This window comes from Mandrillus leucophaeus, unplaced genomic scaffold, assembly GCF_000951045.1.
Source record: "Mandrillus leucophaeus isolate KB7577 unplaced genomic scaffold, Mleu.le_1.0 Scaffold921, whole genome shotgun sequence".
Lineage (NCBI taxonomy): Eukaryota > Metazoa > Chordata > Mammalia > Primates > Cercopithecidae > Mandrillus > Mandrillus leucophaeus.
Window position 1 is genome coordinate 359,134 of NW_012110042.1, and position 588 is coordinate 359,721.

Here is a 588-nt window from a genome sequence, read left to right on the forward strand (position 1 = left end):
GGTTTCCACATAGAAATGTTGACAGGCATTTATGAGTGCAGAGAGGAAGACTAACTAGCATGGGGGCTGGGAGCTAAGCCCCCAGAGGCAGCTACTTTGACTTCAGATCGATGGCTTCATGACCTTGAAAATATTGCTAATCTCTCCAAGCCTCAGTTTTCCTACCTATAACATGGCGGTAAGAATAGCATTGACATCATAAGATATTGTGAGTATTCATCTATTTATTTACTCGTTGACTATATTTATTGAGAGCCTACTGTATTAAAGGCACTGTTCTTAGCACTGGGAATACAGCGGTGAGCAAAACAAAACCCTGTCCTCATGTAGTTTCGACTCTAGTCAAGGAGACGGGTGATAGACAAACAGATTTGTAATGAAACAGCCAGTTTTGCTAAGCACTGTTATAAAGGAAGGCAGGGGGCCAGGCGCAGTGGCTCAAGCTTGTAATCCCAGCACTTTGGGTTAGAAGATAGAGGCAGGTGGCTCACTTGAGGTCCGGAGTTCAAGACCAGCCTGGTCAACATGGTGAAACCCCGTCTCTAGGAAAAATACAAAAATTAGCCGGCTGTGGTGGCTCACGCCTGT